Below are 16,043 nucleotides of genomic sequence, written 5' to 3'. Positions count from 1 at the left end.
ATAAAAACGAAAACTAACAGCTTTTGTTTAATTCATCAAATAATTTATTTCCCTAGAATACGAAGGGAAAATTTAAAACCCACTTACAGTATTGTGAATTAAGTCCCATGATAAGTTCACATCGATGAAGTCCCACTTTAATCCCAGTTTTATTTCCATTAGGTTTCAATATGGAATATGCTGATGTACCTATAATCTCAAACGTGCTAATAGGCCAATGACTTGGAATGTGGCGATGTCCTGAGAGTTTTTCAATACGACATAATAAAATAATCCAAAGTCTCCATGTCTGAATTCACCATAATTCTAAATCAATGTTCTAGATCAAAAATATTATTGATCAGCACACTGAATTCCCAGTGAATAACAATTTGAATAAATTGATCCTACCAAATCAAAAAGTGGAAACAACAGTAAGAATGATTCTGCTTTATATCGTAAGGCAAGAATTAGTCATTTTCACATAAACAAGTTTGTGTACGCCTCCTTTAATCTGGGTCCCGATTACCATTTTATTATAATAGTCTGCCACTTAATGAATTTTCCATTCTACTAGATTCTAAGGTCCAAGTCAAGACTGTATCTTTCAACCCAAATTGTAGGAAAAATGTTTACTTTTATAAGGAACTGACTATTTGATCCACAATCATAGAGACAATATTACCATTTATTATGTTCTTTATATAATAAAATGTCACTAGTCACTAGCAAGGCTATATTTTGGTTTAGGACAATGTCAAGTACATAATATAGACATGCATAACATACAGATATTAAAAGGCCAAGAGATAATATGAAAAAATATACGTAACAAAAAATGTCTCTTTGTCTCTGTATGGAAATTAGTAACGATATCATGAAGTTATATAAATAAAATTTGCCGCCTGTACCATGGTATTTTTTATACATCTTCCTATCCTTGTAGATGTTTTATAAATTATTCAGCGGAAGACACACAATTTGAATTCTCCAATTTGTCATCTTTCAAAATGTTTGATCAGTTTACAAAATGGAAAATTTTGCGAAAGCACATTAGCATTAATTTACATCTTTCATTTCTGCGCTATCATTGATCATGCACAATTAATTCTGACATCGTGGATGAAAAAACCCGGAGTATAGGTATAAATTGACCATCGATTAAACAAGCTATCACAGCGGCTGCCAATCCGGAGACTTCTTCATTTAGAGCTTCAGTGCCTTGCTACCACAGATACAGGTAAGTAATTTTATTCTGCATGTTAATTAGTGTTCAAGATAACAACATACTAATTAATTCTGATCAATATACTCCAATACGTTTACTTTCTAAACAACTGTATTATTTTGTTATGTGCTCACATGAATGACTACATCATTACATGAGTTTTCTTATATGTGAAAAATGAAAACTCTCTTGCATCCCCATATTTTAAAATAGGTTCCTTGTCAAACAAATGAAAGCAAAAGATCGATAGCCATACATATTTATTTTAATTTTCTAATCGCCTCTAAATTTTATAAATTGCATATACGGCCACATTACTATAGCGCATTTTATTCAAAAATGACCAGTTGTGTCCTTGTCACCACGTTTCTAATAGCGGACAGTGGAAAAACAATATTAATGAAATCCGTGCCCTGTATGTCAGACAAACTTCACAACATCACAAATAAAAAACTGACGTATTCACAATATTTAACTTGGGCATTTGGATATGATAAATGACGTGTTTTAAATGACTATATTTATATTGTAGCAACGGAAATATTACCACCATATTTATTAATGTTATGTACATCAGATTCCCTAAATATATGCATTGTATAAGTGCAACATCATTTGTATTAGAAGGACCATACATTCGATCCATTGTGCATGTATCAACATGTGGTCTTCGTCAGCCACAAATGTTGTTCTTGTCTTATAAAACCTTTGTGCTGGTATATTTATTTAGTTCACACATTCCTACAAAATGAAAGCTTACATTATATAGGACACAAAACTATAAAACGTGGTTTGAAATAAGTGTAGACAAATATTTTTGTCACATTTCAAGACTATATTGTGCACCATATTTTCGGTTATTTATGGTTTTCCATTTTTCTCTTGAGAACTGCATCGTCCGCCAAAACTTCAATATTGTCAGGCAACAGAGGGAGGATATTAGTGTTTCTCCTTCTTACGATTTCTCCTTGTTACGAATCTAGGTCCTAAGCTATGTAACAGATAAAAGCGAAATCAACATGTTTAATAAAATCAACAAATAATATATTTCAGTAGATAGAAAGCAAAAATTTAAACGTCACTTACAGCATTATTAAATAAATAAGAATCGCTCTTAAATGTCCTATCACAGGTAAAAAGAATATTAGAGCGTTCCGAATGAATTTCAATAGTCTTGAATGCCATGACATATGTATTCCTTACCAATGACACTACAGAAAATACTCTGGAATTCATTAGATGTTAGTGGGAAATTACATTATATTGTCAGCAATTTCGTTTCCAGAATATTCTAAGCTAGAAACAATGTCGGGCGTTGAATTAATATTTGGTAATATCCCAAGATATCATCAAATGCAATTAGACAAAATATTCCAATAATCAGGTTGGTAAACTGTCCACGCTCAATAACGAACAAAGGCGAAACATACAATTGAATAATCTGTCATAAGAAACACATGCACTACCTAAAAGAGCTATGACATTCAATGTTATAATATAAAATATAATTAAGAGGTTCGGGGCGGATCAGAGGCGTACGTGGGCCATCTGATTTTACTGCGTTACACAAATTTAGGTTTGCTTTTAAGGAATATAGATTGTTCTGTACCTCAGAATTAATATTTGTTCGTTATTACACGTTCTTCGGTGTTCATAACACTAATTATGATTATTTTTGTGCTACTTATTTTGTTGGGCAGACGAGAATGAGGGCTGTACTAGTTCTTCTTGCTTGCATGGTTTGTGCTATCGCAGCCATCCCGAAAACCGGTTACAGCGGCTACAGTGGAATTGGAGGTTATGGAGGATATGGTGGATACAGTGGTGGAATTCCCTGGGGATACGGCGGTGGATATGGTGGATATTTCGGGCCTTGGGGAAAATTCGGTGCTTGGGGTGGATACCCTCACATTAAACCCCCTGTGAAGTAAGATTTTGTACTCTTCATCCTAGACAGTTATATATTAGAGAATTAAGATACAGTGCTTCTTCAATATTAAGTTCTCCACCACAATCTCCTCATACTCATTGTACATCTAAATCTTACAATTCGAAGTACTCACATTATCGCCTTTCTCCCTTCATATAATTATTAGCATAAACATAATGTTTTGCTTTTACCAATACATCCAGGACATATTCACTTGATTCTTCTTTCGTATTTTACAGATATTAAGAAGAACATATATAAATAAGGACTGGGCCAGAATGGACAGAATAAGACACCTCTCTTTGGAATATTGTTATGTTGGAATTAATATCTTATACAACAATAAATTCCAATTACTGATAAAATCAAAAAGTTGTTTTTATCATGATAGTGTTTCAGTTCTACAAGGTTCACTTTCACTCTCTCTCTCCCAAACATTCTCGTACAATTGCGAACCGTTTTGGTGGTCATCACCGTCTCCTTCCCTTCTAGTTTTCTTTAAAATAAAACAGCGTTCAGCAATATGTTTCATATTCCTTATGTAAAGTAGTTATCATATAAGATATATAAGTATTTATGAGCTGCATATGTCTAATATTGTCATAGATGGTCTTCGAAAACATTGAAGAATATTTTTCTTTCCTGATATTTATAGATTTTCAAAGTGTATATGAAGATTATGGAATGTCCCCAACATCCGTATGTAAGAAGCATCCAACAACGTCAACAATGATCTGCAGTTTCATAATAGGCTCAACTGTTTCAACTGCATATGAGAAATTAAATCGCATTATTAGCCGGCAGATTAAAGAATTTTGTCGCATAATTGACCGCCAAAAACAACCTTTCTGTACATGATAAAACAACAAATCAATTTTTCCTGTCCCGTAACAGATCGACAGATGTGATCCTTTAATATTGATTCAATATTTAATTGAAAAGAGATAATGCAGACCACAATTTTGTTGAATATTGAGTTATGTCGGCTAAACGCGGTGAATATTAGTTGTATATATTACCCATCTCCCAATATATACTGTGCAATAAGTGTATAACAAATCTCGAATTCGAATCCTGATTAGCCAACGGGGCAATAAACTAAAAGGCTACAAAGTTTTGGCAGTATCATCATGACACGTGATATAGTTTTGCAAAGTGATAGAGACAATGACCAGATGGTGTTCACTTTCATTACATCATAGCCACTGCTTAGAAGCATGGTAGTTCGCTCACTGTGGGAAGTCAACTAAACCTGAGCCATGTGTTCAGACACTATTTTAGAGTCGAATAAGCTCACATTGTATCCATGTCATGTAAATAGCGTAGTTGCCATTTTATAGTTTTAAAACTGGGAACTAATTCGGATATTCCCATTAGACGAAGATGTACCAATAGCGGAAGCAACTCCAAAGGCCTAAATTTGAACATAGTGATGCAAAAAAAAAATGAAATTCTAAAAGGTAATAAACAAGATTAACATACAGTAAAATACGTACGCCAGAGAAACCTTGCCATCCCACTCAAAATTGCAATAGGAAAAAGAGGTCTCAAAGATCAATGAAATCATGTATCTACATGCGAGGACGACACCTAACAGGGTAATGCCATCCGATAAAGAGGATGAAAGTAATCCTAATTTGTACAATACAACTTAAAAATCGGTAACCAAAACAAAAATGACCTTCTCAATAGGAGAGTGGACTATGCTATCAGATGTACACAACTCGACCGAAAATTAAATACATTAACGTAATCATCATGACTCGATTGTCCACTTTTTATTGTTCTTCAAAAATACCTGACTAACCAAAATATGTGTTTTTTGGAGAAAGAAGAAGTCTTCCTGCAGAAATAGTGTTTATTCTGAATATTAAAAGGTCCAGTGAGTATTAACCAATAGTGACCAAGACTTGCCCTAAGCGTACAAACAAGTCGCCTCCTAATCCAAACAACGCCATGAAAAAAAACGCAACGACTAGAATAGAGAACGTGTGTATTAGAGACTATATTACGAGTTTTTCGAAGACGAATAAAATTACATTATTAGGCAATACAAATAAGCATTGTCCAAGAGAGTTTAGAAACATCACTCTAGTGATATAGTAATCCAGATAAAAACTGCAAGACATTAATGTATGCAAACCAATCCATTTAACAATATAAAATTCACAAAACAATTTTCTTCTTTCTACTCATCAGCAAGGTCTATTTCGGTAGGCTGAAATTGTTAATATTGTTTTAAAACGGTATAGCACGTAAAATAAAAACCTTCTTTCTAAACATAGGTATAATATTTCAAGATGGGAAAAATGAATAGGTTTTTATTCTCTTACATTCAATATCTTTTACGTTTTACTTCAATCTTTTAAAGGCAGAACATTTTATATGTAAAATGTTGCTGTTAACAGTAACAAAATCGAACTTAAACTTATTTCAAGGGAATTCCTGAATTATATTATGAAACATCATTTTCGGAAGATTCCACGCTTTCATCATAAGAAATAGTTGTTTAGAAGATTCGAAGAAGTTAAAAGGCCACGTATAATTAACGGAAAACAGCTTCACAGTCCATTGAATATACTTTTTATGAAATTCAATCTTGTACATACATACATACATACATACATACATACATACATACATACATACATACATGCATACATACATACATACATCCATACATACATGCATTCATACATACATACATACATACATACATACATACATACATACATACAAGCACCTCCAAAGGCCTAAATTGGAAAATAGTAATGAAAAAAAAAAAAGAAATTCCAAAAGGTCATAAACAAGATTAACATACAGTAAAATACATTCTGGAGACTACATCGGCTCATTGATGTGTCCTGCATTTCGCGCAGTTTCTTCTGAACACCTTGGAGGACTCTGCTGAAGGCATCATTCTTTGCAGCGGACTTCGGCTCAATGTTGTATGCACGATGGAGACGATGCTTCACCTGTAGCAGGGACTGTATTTCTTGACACTTCTCGTCAGATACCAGTTTTGTTGCTTTCGCGCAGTGACGCCAATGGATTCATATGCAATAGTGAACACCAGTCCTTAGACAGTGTGTGCCTCAAAGTTGTTTAATTACGGTTAGGCAGACGGAAGATGGTGTTTGTGATCAGGAAATCATATGTTGCGCACCTCCTCAAAAGCAGTTGTCCATTGCTGTTGCATTTGCCAATTCCATCTCTACCAATAACTCCCTTCCACGACTTGTAGTCCGCGCCAACTCTGGTGTTAAAATCAAAAAGAATGATCAGCTTTTCCGACATTGGTACCGAAGCAATCAGAGCTTAATTTGCCATGAATCAACCTATGGCAACACTAAAATACAAAAAAAAAACGTTATAGTTGAGGAATATAGACCAGTTTATCATGTTTATCAGTTTGTTCCAGACACCAGTGCATCAATCGATGAAGATTTTATATAAAATGAAATGCAGCTCTTGCATTCTTGATGTGCAATAAACATTTACATCTGTAATTCATCTATGAAAATTAATTGAAGGAAGAGAATTCGAACGACAAGATGGTGACAATAAAGCTCTCTATTGCTCGCGCTGTTCATTGTTTAGGACTCATCGTCAAGTCAGATCTACAAAGCAACGAAATCCAATCTATCTTTCATGCTCTTCGACTCAATAGGGACGTTACTTCATTTTCGAGCATGGTTCAACATGACATGCAAATTACAGATTATAGATTTAATGAATAGGCTGTAATATACAGTAACAAGTTGACAAGAACCTCTCAATTTGTACTCAAGCGACAGAGTACTTCAAAACTCCTAGATAAACGTATTGCCATAAATTTGATAATTTGTTGTACGAGTGATCTGATTTCACCAGTACGAGCGGAGAGTCACGAAGGTTTGAAAGTTGCATAGTTCCAATTCACTTTTTGAGCACTGTTGCCATAAACAATAATTCGGTACAAGTTTCCTACACCAAAAGGAGACTGAACAGTAGAAATGTGGTCCATGTCCCTATCATTTGCTTCTTGGTTTCCTTTCACTGAGTTTCTTCGTTGCATTTTCTAAATAGAAATGATATCAACATAGCATGAAAATGCAAACTATTCATTTCATTCAGAACATATTTCTTATAAACAATCCCATGTGTCTTCAGTATTAACTAATATTCACGATACAATGATTTACATTCGAAACTGCAATTCAAAATCGCAAAATAAGATTTTTCCAAAGATTTAAAATGGTATATGCTACATTGGTGTAATATAAGACGCGAAACGTTCAAGCACTGCACCGGATTAACACTTACTATTTTCTGCATCTGGGACAGACGTAGCAACTTTCCAACATAAGGGGATTGTTGCCATTTAAGCAAAATATGAGTTATTTCCATGCATAATCATGCATGTACTTGAACTGGATAATTAAACAGTTTGAACAGGTCGTCTGGTCCACTGCAGTACGTCCCGGAATAAACACGTTTTGATAAATCATACCTATTATAAATTATGTCAGGAAATCAGTTCTTTCTAAATATGCATTACCATACATGCTACAGAATTTATAATTTAATATGTAATTGAATTAAAAATTCCAAATGACAGAGAGACTGAAACTAGATGATAAGTTCTTATTCCGAAGATATATCATAGCTGGCCATAGCAAAAACATGAAGACATGACATATACTGACCGCTGCCACTGTCTCTTGCGGCGTAACAGAGTCTTCAAAACATTAATCTTCTTGTCAAATCTAGTCCTATGTTATCAGATTTCTCAAATTTAACTCAAATTCAAATTCTGCCAATAAAATATTTGATTCTATATGTACGGTAATTGCATATTCAGTTTATGTAGTTGAAATGCATGTCTTGCATTCCTTTCATATACTTTAAGGGTTACAATTGACACCATACTGAGAATAAGAATAGAAATGAAGAGAAATTAAATGAAATTAAATTTCATACCTCAGATACACGCAACGAACTTCCAGCATGATGGAATATGTCAAATACAATCTTGAAGTCTGATCTTTGCTGTTACAAGACCCTATTCACAATCAACCCAGAAAATATATTTTATTCTAAAAGACAAGCCCTTTTATAAGGAAATCGTAAATTTCCGGTTAAAGATTCTTCATGCTAAATACTGAATTATAGCTAACTAAAACAAAAGCACCATTTATTGATCCCGTAAAATATCTATGAGTATATTTGTATTCATCAATTTTTGTATATATGTATGTATGTATGTATGTATGTATGTATGTATGCATGTATGTATGTTGTATGTATGTATGTATGTATGTATGTATGTATGTATGTATGTATGCGCGTATGTATGTATAAATGTATGCATGTATGTATGTATGTATATATGCATGTATATATGTATGTATGTATGTACGTATGTATGTAAGCATGTATGTATCTATGTATGTATGTATCTATGAATGTATGTATGTATGTATGCATGTATGTATGCAAGTATGTATGTATGTATGTATGAATGTAAGTATGTATAAAAGCATGCATGCATGGATGCATGCATGCATGCATGCGTGCATGCATGTATGTATGTATGTATATATGTATGTATGTATGTACATATGTATGTATGCATGTATCTATGTATGTTTGAATATAAAAATCTATGCATGTATGGATGGATGGATGGATGCATGGATAGATGGGTGGATGGATCGATGTATGGATGTATGGATGGAATGATGGATGGATGGAAAAATATAGTATGTATGTACGTATGTATGTATATATGTATGATTGTATGTATGTATTATGTATGTATGTATGAATGTATGTATGTATGTATTAATGTATGTATATATGCATGCATGTATGCTTTTATGCATGTATGTATGTATGTATGTAGGTAGGTAGGTAGGTAGGTATTTATGTATGTATGTATGCATGTATGTATGTATGTATGTATGAATTTATGTACGCATGTATGTATGCATGTATGCATGTATATATGTATATATGTATGTATGTATGTATGCATGTGTGTATGTATGTATGTATGTATGTATGTATGTATGTATGTATGTATGTATGTATGTATGTATGTGTGCATGTACGTATGTATGTATGTATGTATTTAAAAGTAAACGTATACGTATGTATGTATGGATAAATGCATAGATGGATGAATGGATGAATGGCTGGATGAATGGATGGATGCATGGATGTACGGATGGATGGATGAAAAAATGTGGTATATATGTATATATGTATGTATGAATGTATATAGGTATTCTTGTTCCTATGGATGAATGTATGAATGTATGTATGTATGTATCTATGTATCTATGTATGTATGTATGTAAATATGTATGAATGCATGTATGTAAGCATCTATAGATGTATGTACGATAATAGATGCAATATATATCGGATTAAAGTTTTTCATTAGATCTTCTCGAGAAAATATTTGTGACATAAAGCGGAAGAAGATATATACCTCTCTGGAAATGTGCACTTGCGTCATTCAGACCTTCCCGTCAACATCTTTCGATGATAGAAGATGGTATTGCTTGTTTCTTTGCACTGCTGATAGATTATCACATAAACAGCCTACAAAGTGACAAATAATGGCCCACTCTGTCACTCTGCACAATCAAAACCCCACGCATATAATAATGTATTTTGATAAAAATTACATTCAATTATAAATAAATATTTCATTTTTACATAGCCAGACTGTAGGAAATATAGACGATACATTAATTAGATTTGCTTTTAAAAGGGTCCCCAAACATGTTGTAAAATATGCAAATTACTATATTTGCCTTGAACAATCATGTGAATATGCCCAATGGTGAAATTTCCAGACTGTTCTGTAAAACTGATGAGGTTGTAATAAATTATACAATTCTCTTCCTAAAATCATATCACCGAACAAAAATAATTATAACCATCTTATTGTCGAAACATTTTTATTTTGTGTTCCAAATGTGCTGGTGATATTAAATATTAAACCACGAGTAAATCGGGTTGCCATTGATGGCATTACTTCCAAACAGCAATTTCAAAACTACTTCCTCGATGTTTGTATAGTTAGAAAGTTTCTTTGTTTGCGAGCTGTTGTAATTTGTAACTTTAATTTTATAAAATCTATACGCTCTATTTTTTAAATGTTATTTAACCAATCGCGAGAGGAATGAAATCGTGACATTAAAGTTTAGGAAACCTACGAAATTGATTCTAATATTGCAAATTTGTAGTTTAAGAGGAGTTATCATGTTCCAGAAAAGGCCGGTATGCAATTTTGATTTTCCTCATCTTTTGTTTCCTCATTTCCTTCTCATTTTTTTTTTTTTCGTTTTGGGGGAATTCTAATCAACGTAAATGATCATTGAAGGCTTCTAACTTAATTTTACGTTAAATTTCTTTAATCATGGGTATCTCTATATCTAACGACGTTTTCTCCAATTTTTTTCTTCAAACATTCCTGTATGAGAGCAGTCAATCTGTATGGATGCTCTTGGATAAGTGTTCAAATTCCAATTTCAACGTCTTGATACAATGTTATTTGTTCGTCTGCAAACATGTGTTGTTCATATTCAAAAAAATAGCTGTTTGATTTCACTCTTTTCTTGTATTTGTAGATGTGAAAGTTTCCGATCCACATAAGAAGATTGGTTACACCAAAGTGACTACAATCAAATGTCATTCCATCACTTAAATCCTCACATGCACAATTAAATTAACTGCGTGATTAACATATATTTCGTTATCATCATACTCTAGAGGGTTCTTGATAGAATTTAATTTAGTTACGTAGAGCCCGAAGAAGATTTTGAGGTATGGGAAGTAGATCTAGAATTCTAATACCAGGATGAAAACTCTTTTCTTTGTATGTTGGTCATACCTTAATTTCATTTTTCACCGAGTATAGTGAGTTTTAGCTCTTGTAACCTTGACACCTTCTCATTGAAATCACTAACATAGGCAAGAAGATTAATTGCTAAAGTTCTTTTGAAAAAAGAATCTCCTTTAATAACTTCAATTATCCACGAATAGTATGTCCAAGAACTAATTCGCAAGGTCTAAATTCTAAGTACTCTTGAACTGATTGCCTAACTGCAAAAAACAGTAAATGAAAATCCTCGTCCCAGTCATTACCGGTATCAAAACAATATCGCAGAATCATAGCTTCAAAAATTGATAAAATCTTTCTAAATCCTTTGGCTTTCAGAGTAATAGGCAGAAGTCATGAATTCATACGTGACTAATACCTGCATTACTGTGAAAACTCCAGATATAAAGTTTCATTCCTGATCAGTGAGAACGGATTTCGAAAGGCCAAGCTGTGAGCAAGAAAAGGAAATCTTTAACTGAATTTTTCCTAAAGTTTTAGTTTTAATATTCTTAAAAGAATTGACTCCGGGACGTTCGTTAACGCAAATATGATCGTCGTCAAATATTGGTCCCTGACTTTGTCTTAGGTAAGGGAACGACACAATCTACCACAATTTGAATAAATGGTTCGTCAAATGCAGGAATAGATTGCAAGTGAGCCTTGGGCATCTTCTGAGTTTTCCTATCTTTTGACAACTGTGACAATATCTAAGTTAATTTCAAATTATTACTTTTAATTTTCCACTAATAAAAATGATTCAATATCTTGTTAAAAGTCGTATGCACGCGAAAATGACGAGCCAAAGGAGTTTCATGGACTAGACTAAGAATTCCCTGAGTACATATGACTTAGATACAATAACGTGCCAGCTCATTGACCACATGTCATAAGTGGGTATCTCAAATGATCTCCAAGTCTTCCTAAGTATCCCATCAAAGTAATCATATTCTATGGCAAACTGGAGCAATCCGTCCTTTTTCAACAACTTTAACTCATTCTGGGTAGGATATATAATAAAGTTCTCTACTTTAAATAACACTCTGAAGACCTTTTGATTTCATTTCTATGTGAAATTAAAATTACTGCGACTTCGAAACTTTCGAAGTAACGTTTTCTGATATATTTAGAGAACATTGTATCAGGGAAGAGAACCCATTATCTAGTAGGACTCGACGATATTAAAAAAAGTAACAGATAAGAACGAAAACTAACAACGTTTGATTAATTCATCAAATAATTTATTTGCCTAGAATACGAAGGGAAAATTGAAAACCGAATTGTGAATTAAATCCCAAATACTCCATTACTATTTATCACAAGTTCACATATATGAAGTCCCAATATAATTCCAGTTGTATTCCGAATAGGTTCCAATATGGAATATGCTGATGTACATGTAATCTCAAACGTACTAATATCTCAATGACTTGGAGTGTGGCGATGTCCTGAGAGTTTTATAATGTGTCCTAATAAAATAATCCCAAATCTCCAAGTCTGAATTCACCATAATTATAAATCAATGTCCTAAAACAAGAATATTATTGACGAGCACATTGAATTTCCAGTAAATAATAATTTAAATAAATTAATCCAACCAAATCAAAAGCTGAAAACAACAGAAAGAATAATTCTGCTTTATATGTTAAGGAAAGAATGAGTCATTTTTACATAAACCAGTTTGTATACGCCTCTCTTTAATCTAGGTTCCGATTACTATTTTCTTATAATACTCTGTCACTTAATAGAATTTTTCATTCTAGTAGATTCTAAGGTCAGAGTCAAGACTGTATCTTTCAACCCAAATTGTAGGACAAATGTTTAATTTTATAAGGAACTGACTATTCGATCCACAATCATAGAGACAATTTTAACATTTATTATGTTCTTTATAAAATAAATGTCACTAGTTAGGAAGGCTATAATTTTGGTTTTGGACAATGTCAAGTACAAAATATAGACATGAATAACATACAAATATTAGAAAGGGAAGAGATAATATGAAAAAGTATACGTAACAAATAAAGCCATGGTGACTCTGTATGGAAATTAGTAACCATATCATGAAGTTATATAGATAAAATTTGGGACTGTACCAACGTATTTTTCTACATCTTCCTATCCTTGTATATGTTCTAGAAAATATTACTCGGAAGACAGACACAATTTAAATTCTCCAATTTATCATCTTTCAAAATGTTTGATCAGTTTACAAAATGGACAATTTTGCAATAGCGCATTAGCATTAATTTACATCTTTAATTCCTTCTCAATCATTCATCATGCACAATTAATTCTGACATCGTGGATGAAAAAACCCGGAGTATAGATATAAACTGACCATCGATTAAACAAGCCATCACAGCGGCTGCCAATCCAGAGACTTCTTCATTTAGAGCTTCAGTGCCTTGCTACCACACTTACAGGTAAGTAATTTTATTCTGCATGTTAATTAATGTTCATGATAAAAACATACTAATTAATACTGATCAATATACTCCAATAAGTTTACTTTCTAAACAACTGTATTATTTTGTTATGTGCTCACATGAATGATTACATCATTACATGAGTTTTCGTATATGTGAAAAATGAAAACTCTCTTGCATCCCCATATTTCAAAATAGGTTCCTTGTCCAAAAATGGAATCAAAGAATCGATAGCCATACCGATTTATTTTAATTTTCTAATCGTCTCTATAGCGTATTTTATTCAAAAATGACCAGTTGTGTCCCTGTCACCACGTTTCCTAAGCGGACTCTGGAAAAACAATATTAATGAAATCCGTGCCCTGTATGTCAAACAAACTTCACAAGATCACAAATTCAAAATCTGACGTATTCACAATATTTAACTTGGGCATTTGGATATGCTAAAATGACATGTTTCAAATGACTATATTTATATGGTGGCAACGGAAATATTACCTCCATATTTATTAATGTTATGCATATCAGATTTTCTAAATATATTCATTGTGTAGGTGCAACATCAATTGAATAATCTGTTATAACAAACACATGCACTACCTAAAAGACCTATGACAATCAATGTTATAATATAAAATATAATTAAGAGGTTCGGGGAGGATCAGAGGCGTACGTGGGTAATCTGATTTTACTGCGTTGCACAAATTTAGGTTTGCTTTTAAGGAATATAGATTGTTCTGTACCTCAAAATTAATATTTATTCGTTATTACACGTTCTTCCTTGTTCATATCCCTAATTATGATTATCTGCTGTGCTATTTATTTTGTTGTGCAGACGAGAATGAAGGCTGTACTAGTTCTTCTTGCTTGCATGGTTTGTGCCATCGCAGCCATCCCGAAAAAAGGTTACGGCGGCTACAGTGGAATTGGAGGTTATGGCGAATATGGTGGATACAGTGGTGGAATTCCCTGGGGATACAGCGGTGGATATGGTGGATATTTCGGGCCTTGGGGAGGATTCGGTTCTTGGGGTGGATTCCCTCACATTAAACACCCTGTGAAGTAAGAATTTGTACTCTCCATCTTAGAGAGTTATATATTAGAGAATTAAGATACAGTGCTTCTTCAATATTAAGTTCTCCACCACAATCTCCTCATACTCATTGTACATCTAAATCTTACAATTCGAAGTACTCACATTATCGCCTTTCTCCCTTCATATAATTATTAGCATAAACATAATGTTTTCCTTTTACCAATACATCCAGGACATATTCACTTGATTCTTCTTTCGTATTTTACAGATATTAAGAAGAACATCCATAAATGAAGGCTGGGCCAGAATCGACAAAAATAAGGCACCTCTCTTTGGAATATTGTAATGCTGGAATTAATATCTTCGACAACAATAAATTGCATTGTTCAAAAAAATCAAATAGTTGTTTCTATCATGATAGTGTCTCTATTCAACAAAATTCAATTTCTCTCTCTCCCAAACATTCTCACGCATATTCGAACCGTTTTGGTAGTCATCACCGCGTCCTTCGGATCTAGTTTTCTTTAAAATACAATAGCATTCAGCAGTATGTTTCATATTCATTATGTAAAGTAGTTATCATCTAACATATATAAGTATTTATGAGCTGGATGTGCCCAACATTGTCTTAGGTGGTCTTCGAAAACATCTGAATAAACCTTTTCTATCCTGATATTGATAGATTTTCAAAGTGTATTTGAAGATCATGCAATGTCCCAAAATCCATATGTAAGAAGCATCCAACAACGACAACAATTTTATCTGCAGTTTCATAATAGGCTGAACTGTTTGAACTGCGTATGAGATACTGAAATTGCATTATTAGACTGCAGTTTAAAAGAATATTGTCGCATAATTGACGCCAAAAACATGATAAAAGAACAAATCAATGTCTCCTGTCCGGTAACAGATCAACAAATATGATCCTTTAATATTCACTCAATATGTAATTTAAAAAGCATAATGCAGACCACAAGTTTCTTGAATATTGAGTTATGTCGGCTAAACGCGGTGAATATTAGTTGTATATATTACCCATCACCCAATATATACTCTGCAATAACTGTAAAACAAGTTTGGAAATCGAATCCTAATTAGCCTACGGGGCAAGAAACTAAAAGGCTACAAAGTTTTGGCAATATCATCATGACACGTGATATAGTTTTGCAAAGTGATAGGGACAATGCGCAAATCGTATTCACTATCATTACATCATAGCCACTACTTAGAAGCATGGTAGTTCGCTCAACTAAACCTGACCCATCTGTTCAGATTCTCTTTTTTAGAGTCGAATAAGTTCCCTTTGTATCCCTGTCATGTAAATGACGTAGTTGCCATTTTAGAGTTTTAAAACTGGGAACTAATTCGGATATTCCCATTAGACGAAGATGTACCAATAGCAGAAGCAACTCCAAAGGCCTAAATTTGAAAGTAGTAATGCAAATAAAACAACAAATTCTGAAAGGTAATAAACAAGATTAACATACTGTAAAATACGTACACCAGAGAAACCTTGCTATCCCGCTCAGAAAATCAATAGGAAGACGAAGTCTCAAAATTCAATG

The 16,043-nt window shown here is 33.2% G+C and overlaps 1 long non-coding RNA gene across 3 annotated transcripts; it reads left to right on the top strand.

The window, feature by feature from the left end:
* The first annotated feature begins 1,122 nt into the window (after positions 1–1,122).
* On the top strand, positions 1,123–14,878 carry LOC149798185 (uncharacterized). 3 transcript variants are annotated; one of them, XR_016421982.1, is made up of 3 exons: positions 1,123–1,219; positions 2,908–3,134; positions 14,747–14,878. It is a non-coding gene; the product is annotated as an uncharacterized LOC149798185 (long non-coding RNA). The 3 variants fall into 3 exon arrangements; XR_016421983.1 differs by lacking the exon at positions 14,747–14,878 and adding an exon at positions 3,377–3,528; XR_016421984.1 differs by lacking the exons at positions 1,123–1,219; positions 2,908–3,134 and adding exons at positions 13,375–13,439; positions 14,278–14,504.
* The last annotated feature ends 1,165 nt before the right edge of the window (positions 14,879–16,043 follow it).

The sequence above is a fragment of the Sinohyriopsis cumingii genome, chromosome 6, assembly GCF_028554795.1.
Source record: "Sinohyriopsis cumingii isolate HCF-2022 chromosome 6, ASM2855479v2, whole genome shotgun sequence".
Lineage (NCBI taxonomy): Eukaryota > Metazoa > Mollusca > Bivalvia > Unionida > Unionidae > Sinohyriopsis > Sinohyriopsis cumingii.
This window is presented reverse-complemented; position numbering and strand designations above follow the sequence as displayed.